At 40.4% G+C, this 8,925-nt stretch overlaps 1 non-coding gene across 1 annotated transcript; it reads right to left on the reverse strand.

The window, feature by feature from the left end:
- Positions 1–4,051: 4,051 nt before the first annotated feature.
- LOC127088918 (small nucleolar RNA R71) lies at positions 4,052–4,158 on the reverse strand. Its single transcript, XR_007790721.1, has one exon. It is a non-coding gene; the product is annotated as a small nucleolar RNA R71 (small nucleolar RNA).
- Positions 4,159–8,925: the final 4,767 nt, after the last annotated feature.

An 8,925-nucleotide genomic window follows, 5' to 3' on the forward strand; every position in this document is an offset into this window, starting at 1 on the left:
CATGGTATAGCTATCCCATCTGTTGTCTTACCATGCACTAAACGTACTGATGTACGTAATGAAAGGAATTGGACCTATGTTTTAGATGTTCCACCTGTTTTGGGTCCACTTCCTCCTAATGTTCCTAATGAGGAGGGACACAACACTGATGAAGAATATGATCAGAGAGAGCGATCTCCCATACCTCATGTGTCCCCCCATCACCCTTCACCACCACACACCGCACCATCTTCTTCTTTTGCAGGTTCTGCTCCTGGCTTCTATATTACAGAGGAGATGTGGCGTGACCACATGGCTAGAGAGCAAAGGTGTGATGACCTACTCTCTACCATTCAGCAACAACTGGCGGATAACATGAGCTTCATGCAAGAATCGCAGTGGAGGATAGATAGATGCTATGAGACTGTTGTATAGACCCTGCTTACGATCACAAACGAGCAAGCCTGTCAGTAGCACTACCACCGTCAACATACTACACTGATAGAGGCCACTCAGGGTTCCATTTTAGGCAACCTTCGAGAGGTGAGGACTGCTCAGGATGCCTTATAGGCCAGGATGGATCAGAGAGACCGTCGTCGTAGCCGATCCCGTCGTCCACCTCAGGATGGCGAAGGCACCAGTGGTCAGCAGTAGGATGTCAGGGGACTCTCCCATTATCTTATTTCGAAACATTGGGGACAATGTTCGATTTAAGTGTGGGAGGAGATTTTATCGCTTTCTATTTTTTCTTTGCTATTTTCAGTTAGATTGTTTATTTTGATTGCTTTTTAGTTGTTTATTTTATTTTATTTTATTTTGCTTTTAGTTTGAGTGTTTTAGATAATGCATGAGTCTGACGAGTAACCAGTATAGTGTATCTTTAGTACAGTCTAATCTCCCCATTCCTTTAGCCCTACAAAAAAAAATTGCAAAAGAAAATTGTGTTATTCTGAAAGTTTTTTGGGTTTTAAAGACGGGTTTGAGTAAGAATGCGGTGACTTGGGAGAACTTTTTGAAACATCAGTATTGTTTTAGCACCATAGACTTCATGAATATAGGAATCACTCCCGAAACCCCATATACCATGGCCTTAATCATCATTTCAGTATAAGTCCTCAGTAGTTTATTCCAGCAGTCAGCTCCGGCCTACACATCCTCTACGTAGGGGACCGATGAACATAAGTGAATGATCTAGTGAAATAAAAAAAGTAAAGAAAAGGCAACTCCGGTATAGGTGACCCTCACAAAGTCATTTAAACCAAAAAGTTGTAAAAATTTGATACAAAAGAAAAAAAGAAAAAAAGAAAAACTCACCTGCTGTTAATTGATTCAGAGGTATCTGGCGCTGAACTCGGTAGGGCGGATTACGATCCGATCCCCCACAACTGCAATTGGTTCAAATAAAAGGGTTTACACAAACTTATGTGCCAGGAACCCCATGTTTGGATCATAATCACTAACAGGTTACTCTGCTATGAAGCATGTCCGGATAGCGGGCTTAATGTGATTGCGCCTGAATGAAAAAGACACAAAAAGAGATGAAGAGGCAGGCCTAGGTATCATGGGATAATATGGGTTGGTTAATATAGGAATGGAGTTTATGTCCGTGTTTACGGATAAGTGTCATCATGATAGCCTTAGTTCACTCAGTTAGTACCTATCACTGCATCCCGACTTGAACTTAGAAGCCTTTCTAGCCCAAATCACTCGTTGACACCAATTTTTCTTCTATGAACTTTTTAGTGTTTTGCTTGAGGACAAGCAAGGGTTTAAGTGTGGGAGAATTTGATGACACTGGATTTCACCGTATTTTCGACTCCGATTTTGCATGCATTTTAGTGGTTTTATTATTATTTTGTTATGTTATTACTATGTTTCTCTTTGTTTTCATGTTTTCAGTCTAATCAGAGCCCCGATCGAGAAAAGGAGTGAAAATGAGCTAAAAAGACTAAAATTTAGCATTTTGCACTTGTGGCTCCCACTGTGGTTGGCGCCATGGGTCCAGCCATGACGTGTCACAATTCAACTTCCCTCAACTGCCACGTCTCCCACTACCTCCACTTGGGCGCCACAATTTGCCCTTATGGCGGGCGCTATGGAGTTGTGGCGGGCGTCACAAGAAGAAGACTTTTCCCTCCCAATTTCAAATGGAAGGGCATCCTTGTCATTTCTATTATTTTCCTTGCCTATAAATACAGACTCGTTTTAATTTGTTTAATCATCCAAACTTAGAGCAAACTTAGTTTCACTTAGGCATATATTCAGTATTTTAAAAGTGGTAATCGCTTCACATTGGGGTGTTGCCACAATTGTGTAATCAAGTTTGTGATCGAGTCTGTATTCGAGTTTGGAGCACTTTGGAAGGAAGTTAATCATGCCGCCATTTTCATTTCCGTTTCGCATTTTATTCAACCCTCCGATTGGAGCAGGTTTTTATTGCTTTACCTTTATCTACTTTATTTTCTCGCACTGTCTTTACTTTATTTATTTCTCGCACTGTCTTTACTTTTATTTATTTCTCGCACTCGCACTACTTTTATTTATTTCTCGCACTCGCACTACTTTTATTTATTTCCCACATTCGCACTACTTTCATTTATTTCTCGCACTCACACTACTTTTATTTATTTCCCGCACTCGCACTACTTTTATTTATTTCTCGCACTCGCACTACTTTCATTTTTTTCTCGCACTCGCACTACTTTTATTTAAATTAAAATGCACCTTTACTTTACCATGTCTAACTAAATCTATAAAGGTTAGAATGTAAGGACCTTAATTGAACCGATAATCGTACAATTGTTCGTAGAAACACTTAAGGGCTATTTTAACTTTCAACTTAAGTTTTCCCGCACTTAATTTCTGTTGGGTAAGATCGAAAGTCGTCCAACGTCTTTTTAAACTTAGTTGTTTTTAACTATTTCAAATACAGCGAAAGCGCTTTGTTTAGTTCATTAAGAGTTTTTAACTTAAGAAGAAAAGTGATTTTAAAACTATTTTCGGACGCGTTTATAAGTTTAGAGTCTGGTTCGTGAGAACCTCTTTTGGTTAAGAAATCCAGGTTAAAATACTTTTCAACTTAGTCAAGATACTATATTTCTTAAAAATAGGTTTACTACTCTAACGCAATGCGCGCCTTTTTATAAGTGACAATAAGAGGGTTTGATTAGGGAGTACAACTCGGTTCTGAATACGAGAAAGCGATAGTTCTCGATAAATTGGTTCTTTTCAAAGTAGGAAATACTACCCATAAGTAATTCTATTAGCAAGTACTTGGATTATTAATTGATTATGTGAATTACATTCGAGTCTGTCTTTATTAATGGAACTTTATTCAATACTTTACTTTTCATTGCACACTCTTAAAAACCCCTATTTCATTCACCTTAGATAAACACCATAACAATAGATAATGATAGATTGACACTTGGTCTCTGTGGATTCGACAATCTTTTATATTACTTTGACGTGTTCGTATACTTGCGAAAAGCACGCATCAAGTTTTTTGCGCCGTTGCCGAGGACCAATTTCGTCAAATTTCGTACCCTGTTGTTATATCGTTTAGACTTAGGTTATTACCCGCCGGTCAACGCGAAGAACTCGCATCACTGGAAGCTTAGTATACTCTCTGGCGGAACCTGAACGTTACGCTCGCGCACGTTTATTTTTCCATAGAATTAGGAGAGCTATGGCCGAAGATCAAAACCAAATACCTCTTAAGGATTTCGCCCAACCATCTAATGAAGAACCTAGTTCTAGTATAGTAAACCCAACCATCCCAGCTAATAATTTCAAACTTAAACCCTCCCTGTTGCAACTAGTGCAACAGAGACAATTCGCAGGTCTCGCTACTGAGAACCCAAACCAACATTTAAAAATCTTTCTCCAATTAGCAGACACTTTTAAAACCAATGGAGTTTCTCCTTAGGCAATCCGTTTAAGATTATTCCCTTTTTCCCTCAGAGATAAAGCTCTATCATGGTTAGATTCCCTTCCACCCAATTCCATTACGATTTGGGATAACCTTAGAAGAGTATTCCTTCCTAGATACTTTCCCCCAAGTAAGACTGCCGTTCTTCGAAACCATATAACTAGATTTACCCAGAACCAAGGAGAATCGCTGTTCGAAGCTTGGGAGAGATATAAAGAGCTGTTAAGAGCCTGCCCACATCATGGTTTAGAAAATTGGTTAATCATTCAGACCTTCTATAATGGACTTCACTATAACACTAAGATGACCATCGACGCTGCCGCAGGCGGTGCGCTGATGAACAAACCTTACCCTGAAGCTAGTTCCCTCATCGAAGATATAGCTCAAAACCATCAATCATGGGGAGTCGAACGAGTGACAGTTGAGAAGAAGGAAGCCCAAGGAGGAGTACATGAACTAAGCTCTATAGACATGATGCAAGCCAAAATGGATGCATTAGCCCTCAAGGTCGAGCATATGTGCATAAACCCGAATACTGCAACTGCAATTTCGTCAGATTGTGAGATATGTGGAACCAAAGGACACCAATCTGCAGAATGCATTCTATTAAACAAAACCCACTCTGAGCAAGTGAACTACACCCAAGGGAACCCATATTCAAATACCTATAACCCTGGATGGAGGAATCATCCAAACTTCTCCTATAAGAACAATAACCCTATCCAAAATAATGCACCTCCGAGATAAACAGGTTATCAAGCCCCAAGACCAAATCAACCTATGCAACCTGTACCACCAAAGCCGAGCCTTGAGAAAATTATAGAAAATTTTATCACTGCTCAAACCCAATAAAATAAAGAGTTCATGAACCAAAACATTCATGTTAACGAACTGATTACCCAGTTAGGAACCAAGGTTGACCAAATAGTTACTCACACCAAGATGCTTGAAACCCAGATCTCTCAGATAGCTTTAAACCAAGCCCCCCAGACCACACCTGGAGGACAGTTCCCTGGACAACCTCAATAGAGTCCGCGAGGGCAAGCCAATGCCATTACCCTACGAAGTGGGAACGCTTATGATGAGCCACCAAACCCAAGATTGAGTGAACCCAAAACTTCTAAGGAATATACCGAACCCATGGACAAAGTAAAGGAACCGGAGGAATCTGAAAAACATGAAGGTCAAGAAAAAGGAGAAAAACCTAAAGGTAAAACATACGTACCACCCCCGCCATATAAACTACCTATACCATATCCGCAAAGACTCAAACAAACCCAGATCAATAACCAGTATCAGAAATTTATTAAAGTTATAGAAAAACTTCACGTAGAAATCCCTTTCACAGAAGCCATCACCCAAATACCTTCTTATGCAAAGTTTCTCAAAGACATCCTTACCAACAAACGTAGACTCGACGATCCGAAACCCTTGGAATGCAATTCTATTTCCAAAAATAAGTTAGCCAAAAAGGATAAAGATCCTGGAAATTTCTCCATTCCTTGTCTTTTGGGTAGTCATGTCACCGAAAAAGCTTTTCTAGACTTAGGAGCTAGTGTGAGCTTAATGCCTTTAGCAGTTTGTGAGAGGTTAAACTTAGGAGAATTACAGCCTACTAAGATGTCACTTCAGTTAGCCGATAGATCTGGTAAGTATCCGATAGGAATTTTAAAATATGTCCCTGTTAGGATAGGTAAGTTATTTATCCCTACTGATTTTGTTGTCATGGACACCAAAGAGGATAATGATATACCAATCCTTCTAGGTAGACCATTCTTATCAACTGCAGGAGCCATAATAGATGTCAAGAGAGGAAAGTTGACCTTTGAGGTAGGTGACGAGAAAATAGAATTTATACTTTCGAAATTCCTTATGGCACCTGTGATGGGAGACACATGTTATGCCATAGATATCGTTGATGAATGCGTTAGGGAGTTAGAACAAGAAGAAATCATAAAAATAATTAAGTTGCCATCAACCCTCATACTGGAAGATGATGACTTTAGGAAACCCTACATCGATGATAACCTTTACGAATCTTTATCCCTTACCCCAGATCCTATGCCATGCCCTAAGAAACCAACCTTAGAGCTTAAGGAACTGCCTAAGAACCTGAGATATGAGTTCCTCGATGAAGAGATGAACCGTCCAGTTATAGTCAGTGCTACCTTGAGCCAAGAGGAAACAAACCAACTTTTAGATGTTTTACGAAGATATCCCTCAGCCTTAGGATATAATATCTCTGACCTGAAAGGTATAAGCCCATCCGTATGCATGCATCGGATTTCGCTCGAAGAAGATTCAAAACCCTCCAAAGAACATCAGAGAAGAATAAACCCTATAATGAGTGATGTTGTTAAAAAAGAAGTTCTTAAGTTACTTGAGGCAGGTATAATCTATCAGATCTCGGATAGTAAGTGGGTGAGCCCTATGGATGTAGTACCTAAAAAGGGAGGCATCACAGTTGTGCAAAACGATAAAGGCGAACATGTAGCAAAACGGATGGAAGGAGGATGGCGGATGTGTATAGACTATAGAAAGTTAAATCAAATAACCAGGAAGGATCATTTCCCTTTACCATTTATAGACCGGATGTTGGAGCGTCTAGCCAGACACTCTTACTTCTGCTATCTAGATGGATACTCTGGATTCTTCCAAATACCTATCCACCCCGAAGATCAAGAAAAAACTACCTTTACATGCCCTTGTAATACCCCAAAATTTACCCCCTTCATTCATGCATTCATTTTTAGGTCATTTAACATTTCATATTGCATTTTATCATGTCAATCAGAATTAGCTCCAAGAAGCTTGAATATCATCCAAGACACTTTGTGGGTTTTATCTGTGTGATCAGTCAACACAATGAAATGGCTTGAGATACTTCCAACATGGTCAAATGGGGTCTATTCATCATTCAAAATGCTAACCTTGAAGAAGCAAAAGTCTGTGTCTGAGCTGTCATGCTCGCTAGGCGAGCAGCATGGTTCGCTAGGCGAATCTAAACTGTCATGCTCGCTAGGCGAGCACATTCTTCGCTAGGCGAAGCCTACGCATTTTGAAAATAAAAAATATATAACAGAAAAGATTTTGGACTTGGACCTCTCTCATTTGAGCCCACAAAGCCACGAAAATCAAATTATAAATTCAGAGTTTCAGTGAAACAAAATTCTATTCCTATTACCCTGGCAGAAGAGAGAAGCTAACAGGATTCAGAGCAGCCTCCATAGACACTGAAGGAAACTCATTTGCACAGGAATCACCTCTACCAGCTCCATCTCATATAAACCCTGAGATTGTTCTGCAAACCCAACGGTGCAATTCAATTTCATTCGATCTCTCCAATCAGGTTTGCCTTATTCCCATTATTTTATGCTTTCAATTTGAAATTTCTAAATGTATGAGGTATTATGGTGAATTTAGAAGAGTGGGTATCGTTCGGTTTTTCCCACAAGTAAATATGCATGAACGTGTAAAACAACGCCTCGAATGTTTAACCGTTTAATTTCTGAAGTGGATACCATAGGGTTTGGAGTCCCTGAAATGGTACTGTTACCAATGGAGAATCCAAAACCCGCAGACGCTCGCTAGCACCCTCGTTAGGCGAGCCTGTAGCGAAGCTTCGCTAGCACCTTGCTAAGCGAAGAAGTAGCGACCATGACAGAAGTTTTTTTTTTGCTCTTTAATCTGTTTGGTGATTGTTATGACATTGCTTTCTCTTGCATTCATGCACTATTCACCTGACGTTTTGTTGTCATGTTTCCTTTGTTTGGGGCAACTCTTGATTGCGCCCTATCTTGTTTCTCTAACCTTTTTTGTTGAGTTTTTGTGAGGGCTCACATGACTCTTGCAGAGTTAGCTTGTTTGGTATTCCACTTTATTTGGGGGATACCATTTGGAGATTTATTCCGATTACCTGTACTGACTTGCTCTCTTTGATGGTGCCAGCTTGAGAGATCTCTGGGTTTCTTGTTTCTGTAGTTGTTATTACTTCGGATCTTTATCCGTGTGGTAGATCTCTTGATCCCTTTATCTTTCCCGCATTTTACCGTTTTCTTAGCTGGAAGACCTCAATAGGAGGCAATGTTTTCTTTTGTTTGTTTACTTTTGTGCCCAAAGACCTCCAAGAAGAGGCATCAGTGCTAAAGACCTCCATAAAGAGGCAATTGACGGATAAAAGGGATTAATAGTCAATCCCCCGTTATTCAGTGTGTCGTTCTTTACGCTCGCACTACGTGTCGATGCTTCAGAGCAAAAGCCCAAGATCTTTTGTCCGGTCGGTCAGCGGAGAGGGTTCCATCTTTCTGAATCCCCACTTTTTGTCATGAGCTCACCCTGTCCAGGGTTAAGAGCTATGAGGTCTTATCCTCATTACCCTTCTGATCTTCTCACCCTGACGTTCAATGTCAGTTGGTTAAGAGCCCATTTGATTACCCTTTCATGGCTTGTTTGTCGAGGTTGATATGACCCCTCTTGACTAAAGCCCTACCCATGTACGTTTGAGCACCCTTGCTGGTGTGTTTACTTTATGCATGTTCGCTTTGTATGGTGAGATCGTCCCCATAGGATTGCTAGACTTCGTATAGTCTCCCGTTTGCATGTCAATTAAGGTAGCACTGTTCCTTCGTCTAGGACTTCCTTTTTGCATGAGCATTCCTAAAATACAAACAAACTCATTGATTTTTCTTCTCCTAAGAACACGTTAACTCCTTCTACTACAGGCGAGTAAGTCTCCAAAGGTCGAGCATCCGGTAGATTGCGTAGTAACGTCGTTCACCCAAAAACACAACCCTTGACCCATAGGTAGCCGAACTACGGCTTGCTCTGATTCTCATTCCAAATGAGATACGTAGGCATAAGACGCGATGTCTTAGCGAGCACACTCCTCTTTAACCCATAGGTAGCCGAGCTACGAAGAATCTGATTCTCATATTCAGATGAGATAAGTATGCAGTGGATGCGACATCCTTGCGAGTCATTTTCTTTTAACCCCTCTTTTAGTAAATAGTACATTA

The sequence above is a fragment of the Lathyrus oleraceus genome, chromosome 5 (assembly GCF_024323335.1).
Source record: "Lathyrus oleraceus cultivar Zhongwan6 chromosome 5, CAAS_Psat_ZW6_1.0, whole genome shotgun sequence".
In the NCBI taxonomy this organism is placed as follows: domain Eukaryota; kingdom Viridiplantae; phylum Streptophyta; class Magnoliopsida; order Fabales; family Fabaceae; genus Lathyrus; species Lathyrus oleraceus.